Source organism: Rattus norvegicus, chromosome 2, assembly GCF_036323735.1.
Source record: "Rattus norvegicus strain BN/NHsdMcwi chromosome 2, GRCr8, whole genome shotgun sequence".
NCBI classification, from domain to species: Eukaryota; Metazoa; Chordata; class Mammalia; order Rodentia; family Muridae; genus Rattus; species Rattus norvegicus.
The window spans coordinates 110,960,944-110,975,431 of NC_086020.1; the positions used below are offsets into that span (position 1 = coordinate 110,960,944).

At 37.8% G+C, this 14,488-nt stretch overlaps 1 protein-coding gene across 14 annotated transcripts in view; it reads right to left on the minus strand.

Annotated features, from left to right (window-relative positions):
• Positions 1-14,488, minus strand: part of Nlgn1 (neuroligin 1) — a 925,330-nt gene that overhangs the window by 775,957 nt on the left and 134,885 nt on the right. For 8 of the 14 annotated variants that reach the window (XM_063281162.1, XM_063281158.1, XM_063281159.1 and 5 more), the window contains exon 2: positions 3,474-3,551. The exons of 4 other annotated variants lie outside the window; for them this stretch is intronic. The gene's annotated coding sequence lies outside the window, so the exon portion shown is untranslated. The remainder of the gene's footprint in view (positions 1-3,473; positions 3,552-14,488) is intronic. 2 more of the 14 variants (XM_039101573.2, XM_039101571.2) reach the window with 1 other exon arrangement.

Genomic DNA, 14,488 nt, shown 5'->3' on the forward strand with positions numbered 1-14,488 from the left:
GTGTCCTTAAAACCTGACAGGAAAATTCCATCTAGGAAACCTTGAAGATGTGGTTGCCTAAACAAAACCTGATCATTGACCAAAGCAGTTGGCATGCCACCTTGGAGGGGGTAGTATTACAAGGCTCCAGCCTAGATGAAGAACTATGGATAATCAGTGGTTCCTGAGAGAGAGAAACAATCACTTTTCTCCAAGGATGAGGACTCTGGTAGGATATCCAATCCCAAGTGGTCAGCCTTAAACATATAACCATATGAGCAACACTAAATATTCCCAGTAGGATTATGTGTGTGTGCGCATGTGTGTGTGTGTGTGTGTGTGTGTGTGTGTGTGTGTGTGTGTGTGTGTGAAACAATATTAATTAGATAATAATAGGTCATAAACTCATCAACTTAAAACCAAGTGGAGAGGCACAGGAGAAGTTACAGGAGAGGGAGGGGTAGAAATAATACAAAAAATTAAAACAATAGATAGAGGTGAAACATTGCCAAGTAACAAAACAACTTTCAAAATATTAAATACTGAAGTCCTACAGATTTTTTTCTGATTAAAAAGAATTAACTTGAAGTCAAGATGAAAAATATTAAACTCCATATATTAGAAAATTATTCTCCAAAAGCTTGCTGCTCAAATAAGAAATCATGCCATAATATCAAAAGTAGTTTAATGTAGTAGTAATAAAAGAATAAAACATAAAAATTTATTAGATTATTTTAAAACTGGTCTTCAAGAGAAACTTATAGCTGATGATCAATGGCTTAGCAAATTAAGAGGAAATTAAGAAAAAATACATCACATTTAAAGAAGGAAATTAAAAGACACAGAGAAGCAAAAGTGAAAAACACAAGGGAAGAATAGGCAACACAAAAGGCAATAATGAGTTAATAAAACCATGAGGAAAAGAAAGAACAATATACTACGAGGTAGTAAAAAGAAATACATGATCATTGTAAATAAACTTGAATATATATATAAAGAAAAATCTGTTCACAAAATATGTAAAATAATAATTATTCTGAAGACAGAAACAGCATCAGTTCTTGTAGCTAACAAATACCTCCAGCTGTACATAGGGAATATCTAATTAATAAAGATTATTGGATTAAAAATATGGAGCTTAACTTTTAGAAGCAAGTTATTATAAACAGAGGGATAACACAATCATAGAAATAGCTTAATTGATATAGAAGAATAGTTACAGAGCCATGTGTATTTTGGTAATTTTTAAAATATATCTCAGCAAATAAATGATAGCAAGTGATTTCATTAGTTTACAGTCAGGATATATTTAAATACATATGTATGCACAAACACACACACACATATTTGAAGGGACAATTAACTAAAAAGGACATTCAATTAGTACACAGAATATATGCTCAACGTTTCCAGTCACTAATTAAACTTACACTGAGATCCCACTTCTCACCCTCTATGGGACCTAAGAGCAAAAGAGCTAAAATTACCAAATATTGACAAAAATATACAGTAATGGCCCCTGTCAAGCTCTGCTTGAGGATATATTGAAGTATTTGGTCATTTAAAAGCAAGCAAACTTTTATAATACTACAGATACCGAAGAAGCAGAAAATTCCACTCCTTGGCACTGACAAAAAGGTAAATTAAAATTTCACTTAAGCTTTATTCCTAAAAATCAAAAGTACTAAAAGTTCATCTGTCCACCATTAAGAAAACCGATACATTGTGAAATACTGCTTATCAGTGGAAAGGAATCATATGCTTATAAACAAAACTGGATAAACCTTCCAGACACAGAGAAACCAAATGCACATCACTAGCAGTGATGCTCGAGAACAAGCAAGAGGCAGTTAAGTGCAATTTAAATCAGAATGGATTCTCGGCTTGTGTAGGTGACAGAAACCCACTAATGCTGGAAGGTATGACCAAACTTCTCTTTAGATGAGTACTGGAAATGCCCCAACCTAAAAACGATGAATGTGTGAGATAGTGCATCACATGGCCCATGTGCTGGACCCTACACCGTTATTCCACATCCTGACAACAGTCATTACACCTGTCTGTGATTCCATATGGAAACACTGTATCACTATGCATACCAAGCAATCCCCACAACATTGCATGCACCTACCACCCCAGCACCCCTGAGTAGAGAAGGAGGATCAGGAAATGCAATGTCTCTCTTAACTGCATGAGTTACTCTGAGCTACATGAGATTCTGTCTCAAAAATGAACAGCACACACTTGTTCTTGTGTACACACATGTACACTAACACACACACATACACACATACACATATACACATGCACATACATACACACATGTCCAAGCACATGGCCTAGAAACACTTAAAGACACTCATGAGAGGTTGTAACTACTCTTCGAATTGCCCTTCATTTTCAGCATAATGGAGCTAAGAGTAGTTCATTAAACTGTAGAGAGCCCTTATCAGACTGAGGCTTCAACATAGTAATTGAGAGCAAGGTGATAATTTTTTTATTTAAAAATAAAGTTATCTGCCATTGCTCATAGGGACAGCCATAAGGTAAATGGATGAAACTAGAAAATATCATCCTGAGGTAACCCAATCACAAGAAACAAAAGACAAAAAAAAAGCAAAACACAAAAAAAAACAAAACAAACAAAAACCCACACATTGTGTGCACTCCCTGATAAGTGGATATTGGCCCAAAAGCTCTGCTTACCCAGTGATACAATCCACAGACCATATGATGCTCAAGAAGAAGGAGGACCAAAGTGTGGATGCTTCAGTCCTTCTTAGAAGGGGGAACAAAAATATTAACAGGGGAAAATACGGAGACAAAGTTTGGAGCAGAGACTGAAGGGAAAGGCTATCCAGAGACTGCCCCACCTAAGGATCCAGCCCATATACATACAGCCACCAAACCCTTTCAATATTGCTGATGCCAAGAAGTGCATGCTGACAGGAGTCTGATATAGCTGTCTCCTGAGAGGCTCTGCCAGAGCCTGACAAATACAGGGGCAGATGCTCACAGCCAACCATTGAACTGAGAATGGGGTCCCCATTGGAGGAGCTAGAAGAAGGATTGAGGAGCTGAAGGGCTTTGCAACCCCATAAGAAAAACAGTACCAAACCACCAGAGCTCCCAGGCACTAAAACACCATCCGAAGAGTACACATGGACAGACCCATGGCTCCAGCTACATATGTAGCAGAGGATGACCTTGTTGGGCACCAATGGGAGGAGAAGCCTTTGGTTCTGCCAAATTGACTTGCCAATGTAAAGGAATGTCAGGGAGGGGAGGCAGAAAGGGGTGGGTGGATGGGTGGGGGAGGACCCTCATAGAAGCAGGGGGGGATGGGATATGGAGTTTATGTGCAGGAAACCATGAAAGCAGATAACATTTGAAATGTAAATAAAAATACAAAAATAAAAAAAAACAAAGATAATACAAAATGAGTTTTTAAAATCTAACAAATGATGGCTCTGGGATCATCTCAGTCTACTCACCCTGAACGAGCTCAGTACCTTTCTCTCTTATGCATGCAGGAACCTCATTCCCAGGGCAAAACAGTCTTTTCATCATTTCTGAGGAAAAAGTAAGTGATAAAAATCAGTGCCTGATGGGTTATCAGCCAGTAGAGGGCTCAACAAGAATTTTTAAATCCTAAGGAAAGAACTCAGAACACTTCCTTGCAATGGTTTGGTTAAACATGTAATTTGTCTCTTAAATCCCCACAGGGTATGGAGATAATAATTTTGGGGGTAGCCACAAGCTCTGCTTATGCCCATCAGTCAGTTCTGTCCCACTTGTCATATTCGCCCAACTAGTAACAGGCATGTGTTACTCAGAGTAGGCAGCCCTCGAGGTTCTTTCTCTAAGCAAGGTCAGTTCAAACACCTTTCTAAAAAGCTTCCAAAACGGCCACGATATGGGGTAGCCTATCTTGCGGAAGGGATAGAATTGGGTAAAGCTTGTGAGGAAATGCTGAAATTTACATAGGCTCAACTGTCTGCCCTCAATTTTTTTCTTTCCATATCAACTTCATGTATCACAGTGACTCTAGTCCTACACGAGGCCAGCTTCTTTCCTCCTTAAGTGGACAGTCTTCATGCATTTTAACTTATTTTGGCCATTGCTTAGGATCTATGATAACAATCTAAATTTCTTTCATGTATATCTTCCTTCACTCAGTTTCTTCTTCTCTAGAGTTATCTCAGTAGACGAGCTAAGCTAAGTGTGGGGGTCCTGTTCTTTTGGGATTTCTTTGTGCAAAGAAAATCAGTCAAGCATTGCAACCTTAGAGACCTAAGCATTCTCTGAAGCAGAAATAAATCTAGGATCTAATCGGAAGCCTTCTAAATTTGATGTGCACTGGATTACCTGGAAATCTTTTTAAAAGGCAGTACCTGACTCAATAGTTCTGTGGCAGTGACTGAAAATCTGCATTTGGGGCTGTCTTTGTGATTGACCCAAGGGTCACATTTCCATGGATACAGTGCCAGAGAAACACACAATATTTAAGTTTCAAACAGTAATATTTCTAGACGCCATTGTTTTTATATAAACATATAAGGTAATACATTCACGTGCAAGTATAAAAATGACACCATTAATGTCATTTGTAGAAAATCTTAGAGATGTTTACAGAAGCTCATTACTAATAGGCCTTATCAAACACATAGGTGCTTCACACTAGAAAAATTACTCTCCAGTTATTTTGATTTATTTAGAAACTCGTAATTTTTTGAAGCCTCTGCTATAATTAAAGCTACCATAACTTCTTTTGACCTCATACCCATTAATTAGAAATTGGATTTCCATAAGCTGACTTTCTCTCCTCCCTAGTGGCAAGCTTTCACTATTCCCATCAAAAAGACCTTTGCATATTTCTATGAGGGTGAAAATGAATTCCTTCTCAGGGGATTGGGCATATATACTGCAGAAAGGTTCTCCTGTTCACAGTTTCCGACATCTATAGTGAGTCCATTTTAACTCACAAGAAGCAATTTTCTCTTTACTGAGGAAGGGCCTACCATTTTTTAACAGTTGTCATCTCATCGCTGCCTCCCGAGAGAGTATTCTCCATCACTGTGGACATATACCATGCATTGTATTTAATTCTTTACTGCTTCGTAATGGATGCCTTTGAAGAGTTGTTTAAGAACAACAAAGAATGTAATAAACAATGCTGTTATATGCAAACTCTGCTATTGTTCATGTAGAATTCTAAAAACAATGAATTATAACTACTGTCATGATATAGGTGCTAGAATGGAAGTTCATAGATGTTTTGCAGGTAGGGGCTATGTGTAAGGCCACGTGGAGGTCTGCAGACTTCGTTGTCAAGGTCATAGTGTAAATGTACCTGTGCTTAAGAATAGATTCACAGAGTAAAATTGCCGTTAGTGGGTTCTAGAAATGACATGTATTAATAGGTTAAAGAGGGAAAACATGGAATTTGTATAGAATCCCAATATACAATATGATAGGTACAGTAAATAATTTGTATTTGCTAAGAATATTGTTTTGGGCATTGAATGTACATTAAAGAAATTTTAGGTGTTTATGTTGCATAATCTAAACAAAGTAAAGCATAGACAGGAGAGTTCCTGTTAACTATAAAGGGTTCAAAAGAAAGGGCTTCCTTCACCCTATATGCAGAATACATGTAAGAGACAAAAGGATATTTTTAATGTGGTATAAACCCAGCCTTTTTCAGATCAGAGATCATTGAAAGAAATTTCTGTCAGATGCAATATTTTTATAAACACAAAACAATCACAGCGGCTTTGAAGTTGTTTAAGGCTCACACACTAACCACAGGGCAAAGAGTTTAGAAACGAGAATCCACCATCCAGACCCCAGCAATGTGGAAAGCCTCTGAATCCAACATAAGCTAATGGTGATGGGGCCAAGGTTGGTGGGTTTCCTGATTTTTGTCTTTTCTTGGTTTTGTTTATTTGAAGAAGAGGGCATTCTTACTTAAACTCTGAAAATTACATAATTTACCAACATCAGCCCTCTGATTTCAGTAGGGAAACTCTCCCTTCTTGTTTATACATTTTTTATTGCATCATCTGTGACTTAAAATCTAAGAATGCTTAAGTGAGAGTCAGATAGCAGGAGTGAGGGGAAGGGCAGAAAGTTTGCAGCCAAGATAGAAATATGAGCCAGGGAGAAATCTGATTAGCGTTAGAGAATATTTAAGATGAGGAAACACAAAATAACTTTCATGTAAGGAGAAACTTTGGGATGACAATTTAAATGAAACGATCCACTCTGTGACACTGCAACAAGTGAGTAAACACTATAGCAAAATCTGTCAGTGTCAGAGATGAGCCGGGTCATATCAAACTCATTTTATCTTGAAGTCACTGGTCTATAGTAATGTCTCTGTCAGTAATGTCTCTGTCAGTAACGTTGATGGCACTAAGCAGATGGGCAATGGCCTCCAACAGACATCACATTTCACGGCATTCATTCCCACCTTTCCAGCTCTTGGACTCCTTGTGATCTCTATTTCTAGATGTTCCCGAGCCTTTTTTGAGGATGGAGTGGAAGTCCCAGTTAGGGCTGAGCACTATGAGTCACTTGTTCTGAACACTTTTTACACATGGGTCACTGCATTTAACCACTGCAAAACGATAAAGTCTAAAATAAACAAAAACAAAATAAAAATCTCTGACCAAGGCTGAAACCTGAAGGACTAAATAGAGCATGAATATAGTTGTAAAGCATTTTTCATGATTTAAATTATTGGAGAATAAACAACAATATGTTTAAAAGTCATTTCAGGTTACAAATCCAGCTCATAAGCCATGATAGTTTTCAGTTCTTAGTAAGTGTTGTGTTTCCGTTGTTTTAGGTCATATGCTTAGAATCAAAATAGACACAGGATGGGTCCTGGACTATTGGCACGTTTCATGGTATTTGGGTATATTAGAGGAAGTGTAGTAGAAACAACAAGTCTTACAAATGAAATCTTTCCTTTCTCTCTGTGAAAAGCAGTGTAAAGTGTAGTAGGACTGGATGACTCTTCCCTGACATCATGCATGTTTTCTGAAACACACTAAAACATGCCTTCCATGGCATCTCAAAGGACAGGGGTTGTAGCTGATTTTTGTTCCAAATATCTGCATTGGTTTAAAACAATTTCACCATCTAAGCTATCAAAATACAGTTTGCTTCCACAATTCATGTGGAAAAATTCCACAAGATTACTAACGAAAAATTGCAACAGACTGCAGGACTGGCAGCTGAGAGAAGTTCAGTGAGACATTCCAAGTCTTATCTTCTTGCCTGAATGAGCAATGGGGTTGGTGACACCGTCTCCATCTTTTACAGTTTAACTCAGTTGACGCAGACCTTCACGATCTCTCATCCCTTTCTGTATTTTGAAAACTACCATCGATCAGTGAGCTTTGGAATTCATCACTGTACTGGAAGATATAGGTCATGTCACCAGTAATGTCCCACTGGGAAAGGTGAGCTTTTCGGAGAGACTCAGTGACTCACGTCTATGAAAGACTGAGTAAGGCTGATGACTTGCAGGTGGGAGAAATTCACAATAGTGCACAGAAGATGGGATCGCCCGCTAAGTCCTAAGCAGTTGTGCTGCCTGCCAACTAAATTTAGTGTAGAAATACAGATGATTTGTTCCACTAGTAATTTATGTGTATAAGGAGTTGGTTAAAACCATTAGGCCACAGATTTTACATGATTTGACATCCTCTTTATAAATAAGGTAATAGGTCACAGATTTTACATGATTTACTCTCCCTTTTATAAATAAGCTAATCTAATAAAAAGAGAGGAAGTATATTGTTCTTGCTGAAAAAAGGGATGAATTTTAGTGTAAAATGAGAGGTAACTTTATTTTATTGGCGCAGCAGTACTGGCCAATAAACAGGAAAAAAATCTGTATGCTAGCAGTGGATGCAACTAAAGTCGATCTACAAGGTGAAATATGTATGCAGTCATTTTGATAATCAATACCTGAACTGTTTTCTTCTGTTTTTTTCCGAAGAATACTTATAAGTCTTAAGTGTGTTGTGGTAATGCCCAGCAAACTGTCTTTCATTTACTTGGACATTAGATAAAAATGAGGGAAGGGGAAATTTCAATACTCCTTTTAAAAACATAGTTTGTCTGGATTTGCCCTCCAGTTCCACGAAAGGGGAACAGTTACAGATGATTTCAATCCATAATGATAGCAAATATATTTGCAGCTTCACTCATAAAGTGCGCTGCCTTTCATGTCCAAAACAGTCAGAGTTAGTGGTTTAAAAATGTGCCCAGTGCAAAGGCATGCCTTATGATAAAGTCTTTGTAAGAACAGAAATGTAGCAGGAAGGACAGAAAGTAAGGATGCATGTTAAATTTGTCAGTGAGTCACACAAATCAATGTCCTTCAAATTCTAGTGTATGTCCAATTCTCTGCATGGGAAGCAAATGGGTTGTGAACAGTTATGTTTTTTAAATACCATAATTATAAAAGAGGAGAAGTGACTATATTGCAGGGCACTGCACGTGGTAAAACAATCTTTGAATAGTAACATCTCTGTGTCATATCATATGCTAAAGCACACATGTACATATGTATAAACCCCTAAACACACACACACACACACACACACACACACACACACACACACACACTTCCAAGTCTGAATATCCAAGATCCTGATACAAAATTTATATAGATTTCTTCCATGAGACTTGGTACAAAAAAAATACAAAAATTGTTTTACTAATATCACAGACTAATCCTAATCTTTAGCATCAAACTAAAGTAAGATACCATGCGTTCCCTGAAAAATTTGTCTTAAATTCATGAGTGGCCTTTCATCTTACTGGCAGGTTGCATCACTCCTACGAATGCCTAGAAGGAGCGGTTGAGGAGCTGGCTTCGTGCAGCATGCCTCGTTCCCAAGCAGCTTTCTCACATCATCTCTTTCACTTTGCGTGTGTACATGTGTGTATGTGTGTGTTAGTACAAGTTGTTGGCACACATATATAGTTGCAGAAGTGTAAGCACATGCATTTGATGCTAATGCACATGCATATGTACATGGGGATGAGGACTTAGCACCCAGTCTTCAATCACTCTTAAATTTGTCCTTTGAGACAGGAACTGCAGCTGAAGATGGCCCTCACTGATGAGTTCCAAGGCTCACCCAATCTTGTCCTATTGCCCACTGTAAAGTTAGAGATGTTCATGGCTTTTAATGCGGGTGCTGGGAATCCAACCGCAAGTCTTCCTGATGGTGAAGCATGCTTTTCAGCAGCGGAGGCACTCTCCTGCCCCATACTTGTATTACATTAAGCCATGCACACCTCAAGTTTAGCTAATAGGCGAGACACACTGCAGAGTCTTCTTACACATGTTTGTTATTAGTTTATTAGCTAGCTGTTTTCAAAGGGTCAGTTTCACAAAGCAGGAGAGAGTTACAATATTTACTTAAAATCAGTAAATTAAGGGACTGGAGAGATAACTCTACGTTTGAAAGTAAATATTTTGCTTACAGAGAAATGGAGTTTGGATCCAATTCTATGTTCATCACCTCATAGCTGCCTTTAACACCAGTTACAGAGGTACTGGATGCCTCTAGCTTTCATGGGCGCCTGCACTCACATGCACAAACAGGTAATTTGAGAAATAGTAACAATACTACTACTAGTACTACTACTACTAATACTACTACTACTAATAATAATAATAATATATTTGAAAAGCAGTAGGTAGGCTAGTACTAAATGGTAGAGACAAAAGGAATTTGGTTTTGATGCACTTAGATTTGAGGAATGAGAAGACAGGAGCTCAGTGAGCTTCACAAGTCCTTCAGTGTTGGTAAAAGTGGAAAATAAACAAATAAACTGAAAATCTTACTGTGAAAGAAAACGATTGGAGAGAAGGAAGGGGGCAGCTAAACATTTCTGAGGAATAACGCTCCAATGAAAATGCTCAGGCTTTGTGCAAAGGAGAAATCAGAGCGAGTCAGACTTTTACTTTGGCCTGTGCAATAGGAATCAAACTCCTGTCTGTTGGGCTGGAGCTGCAGGGAGACCACCTTCACTTTATATAGACCCCGTGAGAGTACTAGCAACTTGCGATTGCTTATGGTCTCAGAAAGTGCCAAACACAAATCCGTTGTCTGTAAGTACTTTATCCTCATCCCAGCGTCATAAAGAATACAGTTCTCTAAAAGCTGACACATACATACTGCCTGCCAGGAGGGGTACTTAACTTTAGTGGCAACCTGAGGAAAAACAAGTGTGCAGAACCAATAAGGAAGAGTCCGTGTGCTTCACTGGAGATCGGGGAGTACAGAGCTTAATCTAACATGGAATAAGTTGATAATTTTGAGTCAATTGTGGATCAAAAGTTGTAACAGCATGTTTCACACCAGAGAGACTCTTTGGGGGAAACCCTGACTCAGAAGTGAGTCCATCTATTGAAGGATGAATGAGCCACAGACATTCTTCAGGAGACAGTCTAGAAACTATTTCTATTTTAAAAGACAGGCACCTGTGAAACTAATTAGGGTGAAGTACCTCTTTCACCGCTCGAGCCGTAATTCTGTTGACTCACAACTGCACAAAAGTGTAGGTCAGAGAGAAAGAGAACCCAAATGGCATGTAAAGGTGGGCTGGGCTATAAAAGTAGAGGATCTATGGCGATTTGGGTTGAAATTCTAGAGGGTGAGCTTTAGAGAAAATAGGAATTATACCTCAGAACAATTTAAATAATGGGAGCCATTCTGGGCTGATGTTTATCAAGCAAGTGCCTCAAAGTAGTGAACGTCCTCTCAGTTTGTCTCAGAAATCTAGGGAACATTTCTAAACAGACACTTTCCTCTAGTGTATGAAGAAAAAGAGTTTATGGTAACTTTCGTTTTTATTTTATACTTTAAGTTCTACCCTTACTATACTGAGTTGGAGAGGGGTGGGCATGTACAGCATGAGGTCACAAAATATAACTTGCAGAAGTCAGTTCCCTTTTACTATGAGGATCCCAGAGGTAGAACACAGATCATCAGTCTTGTTGGCATACTCTCTTTACCTGTTATGCCAACTCACTTGCTCTAGTTTATACTTTTCAACTTAGTACTGTTTGCTGCCTTTGCAGGCATTATATTTTCTCATTTCAGATAGCATTTACAAGGAAAGAATACTGCTCATTAATTACAGATGCAAGATCTTTGTTATTTTATTCCTCTTTCAGGCTATAGAACATTTGTAGACACTGATCAACTTCAAGTGCAGAAGTTAAAGTTTGTACAGAGAAATGAGATTGGCCGTTTTCTTAACACTTAGCTGTCAGTTGAAAATAATGCATAGATTTAATGACACAATTCATTGCTCTAGCTTATCGTCTTTTCAGCAGAGAGAAAAGATATGGTGGATGCTACAACCACCACGTAAAGGAATTATGAATCTTAGAGATTTCATGGGACATAGCTTATCTGATTTCTCTTTTACTGTAATTCATGCCATAAAATCTTAACTTTTTTCAAAATTAATCTATTACTCCATCTATTTTGGTTTATAGTTTCCTCTGAAAAGGCTGGAGATAAAGTCAGTGCTCACATGCTTCTCTTCCAAAGGCATAATCTGTCTTCACAGTTTCATGGAGGACATAAACTTCTGATCCTTCCACCTCCAGTGTCTCCCCTCCTTTCAGGTCTGAGTGCCTTCCCCTCCTCTCCATCTTCTTTTTGCCATCTCCCTTTGGTTCTACAGTTCCTTACTGAATGGCATCATAAGCTCTGTAGTTTCTTTTCCTATTCACATGCAAACACATTTCAAATCTATATGTCTAGGACAAATATTTCTAAAAGTATTTTTCTTACAGCCTACTGAATATTTTCATTTGAATGATTTTTGAGTAAGGTTTCTCAAATGTAACCCTTTTGCCCTGTGTAGTCCCCTTTTATTCAGTGACACAGACACATACGACTCCATTTAGAATTGTTTCCGGTGTAACTTTCCTTACCAATTATGTCAAATCAGTTGCCGAATAACACCACATTTTCTATGTCTTCACTGCCAATTTCTAATATCTCGCGGAGATAAACTCATTCTCCTTAAAACCTGCCTCAGTAGAGTCTTTATAATCCACTTCCCATTTTCCATACAGCAGCCAAAGTTTATTCTCTCTCTTTCTCTCTCTCTCTTCTCTCTCTCTCTCTCTCTCTCTCTCTCTCACACACACACACACACACACACACACACACAGACACCAATACCACACACTAAAATATAATCATACTACTCTCCCAGTTGCATGAGGAATCCTGTTACTTAGAATGAAGGAAATAGGTTAATTATCAGTTGGTACATTATTATCTCTTACTAACTTATCTATTATCTCAAATTTAAAATTTTACCATTCAGACTGTCATTCTTACTTAGTTATGCTATGTTTCTGTCTATTTTTCAAAATGTTTCATGGATTTTCTGCATAAAACATGTTTTGTTCAATTAAATGCCTGGATTATGTAGTCCCCTCCTCACTGTCTCTCCCTCCTCCCACCTCTCTCTTCTTCCTCCTCCTCCTCTTCTTCCATTTTGCTCCTTTTACGATAGCTACCCTCCCAGCTGTCTTTTATCAATGAGTGAAACACCGAGCCCCTGCATAGCCTATGTCTCATTCATATCTCAATTTAGATATTCTGAACTCCGCCCACTAATGGACTGTTGGTTTACAACAATATGTTACTCATCTATGTTCATACGGAAACTACACTTAATTCTGCTTACCTTATCCTATACTTAGACCATTACTTGTCTCTTATCCTCCATGAAATTCTCTAATTCTCCATGAATTTTTACTCTCTAATGTAATTATATAAACTTAGTGTTCTATCAACATTTAAATTTCATATACAAATGAGACTAATCAAGTGTTGCCCTCAAAAATCATTGACGATTCTGTTTCAAAAACTTAACTACCAACACTTGACTGTATCCAAGATCTTCTGGTCATGACTGAGAACATGACATAATTCTAGCAACTCTGCTCTTGTCGTATAAGTCTTTCTGTTCAGAAGATATAGCACAGTCATCAGGAATCTTTAGGACACTTGCACCAAGGTTGTTTCACTCAATAGGCATGCTCATCAGACACACCAGATTTTTATATGCCACTCTGAAAAGGCAGAACAGTGCTGAGATGAGTCATTATCTTGAAAATGCTACCAGTTCTTAGTGGGTTGTGCCAGGGAAGCCCAGCTTCCAAATGACAGATTTCATTAACTGCACATCCGTTTTGCTATCTGTGTGGAAAATTATTGAGTGCTGTGCTATTAGACAAAAGTAGAAAATCAGAACATATGTCACAAAATTAGCTGGGAGATATAAATGCAAGGCTTTTTTTAGGAGAAGATCTGGGGTTCAAAGACTTTATTTTACATTTCTATACACAAGAACAGTCTGGTACATGACTGACATGGAGCAGATTCAGATAAACCAGGTGTTTATCTAGGCAGAGAGCAGGGAGCTGGGAACATTATTCAGTGAAGACTGCTACACCGCCTTGTGTGATGCAACAGGTGAAGGCATGTCATGTCATGTGGATACAACTGGTGGAAAATTTAGGGGATATATTCCGGATACACTAGTTACAACTACTTGGATGAAAGCATACATTTTATTGTCACTGAAAATGGAAGTTTTGGCTGGAATGGGGCCAGATCTGAATAGGATAATAATATACACATACAGGAATATTACATTTAAAATTAGAAGATCATTGTTTATGAATAGTATGGGTTAGGAAATGAGTAGGAAAGAGTAGACTAAAAGCAAGACTCAAAAGAGAAATCCTTATCCAGCAACACTCACAACAATTGAACCATAATAAACAAGCCAAACAAAATGGTCCTCTTCAAATACAAAAGGGCAGCTCACCCCATGACATTTATGGTCCTTGATAACAGATTTGTTGTCATAATAAAGAAATGGATGATTAATTCTGTCCAAAATTATAGAGTTTCCAGGGACTTTTATTTCCATTTTCTCTTTTGAAGATTTTGTTTTTAAATAAAGTCAGTTTCCTAATTAACTTACAAATAAAACCATCACACAGTTAGTTTAAGAAAGTCATTCAAACATTTTCTTTGTGTATGTGTGTGTGTCTATGTGTGTGTGTATGTCTCTCTCTCTCTCTCTCTCTCTCTCTCTCTCTCTCTCTCTCTCTCTGTGTGTGTGTGTGTGTGTGTGTGTGTGAGTGAGTGTGTGTGTGTTTTAAGATAGTCAAAGTGTAAAACTAAGTGGAACTCTGTTCTTTCAGAACAATGGTACTAAGTCTACAATAATCACTGAGACATGTAGTTTGGGCCAGGGAATTCCCTCATTTCTAATTATAAAAGTAATCAATAATTAATTGACATACTATGATAACTATATATGGGAGATGAGGGAAAATATAAGCAAGTGGAAAAATTAAAAAATAAGTCATACATTATAAGAAAATTAAAACTAATAATACTTTAAAATATTTCTGCCTACATAAAACAAG